This window comes from Sinocyclocheilus anshuiensis, unplaced genomic scaffold, assembly GCF_001515605.1.
Source record: "Sinocyclocheilus anshuiensis isolate Anshui unplaced genomic scaffold, SAMN03320099.WGS_v1.1 scaffold4328, whole genome shotgun sequence".
NCBI classification, from domain to species: Eukaryota; Metazoa; Chordata; class Actinopteri; order Cypriniformes; family Cyprinidae; genus Sinocyclocheilus; species Sinocyclocheilus anshuiensis.
The window spans coordinates 43,951-44,377 of NW_015550039.1; the positions used below are offsets into that span (position 1 = coordinate 43,951).

The window sequence follows — 427 nt, forward strand, 5'->3', positions numbered from 1 at the left end:
TGCAATATAACAAAGAGTGAAAAATTGAAGGGGGTCTGAATACTTTCCGTACCCACTGTATATATATATATTTATTTATTTTTTTTTTTTTTAAGTAATATTGTATAGTCTCTTGACAGTGTAAAGCTATTATATATAGTTATATATATATGCATACATACATTGTGTATTGTAGTAGCCTATCATTTGTAAACTATTATTGTTTTATTATACTTGAAATGAATTTTTATTTTTACATTTTCTGTTTTCTTTTTCATTTATGTAAAATGTCTAGTTTTTATTCATTTTATTTCACTTTTAGTTCTTTTGGTACTTCAAGTTAAACTAAAAAAAAAAATAAAATAAAATGCTGAAATAAACTAAGTTAAAGTTTATATGTATATATAGTAGTCAACATTTGAAGTGGATCAAAACTTTTCATCAAAGT

At 21.8% G+C, this 427-nt stretch overlaps 1 protein-coding gene across 1 annotated transcript in view; it reads left to right on the top strand.

The window, feature by feature from the left end:
• Positions 1-427, top strand: part of LOC107660983 (neuroglobin-like) — a 17,193-nt gene that overhangs the window by 749 nt on the left and 16,017 nt on the right. The window lies entirely within an intron of this gene.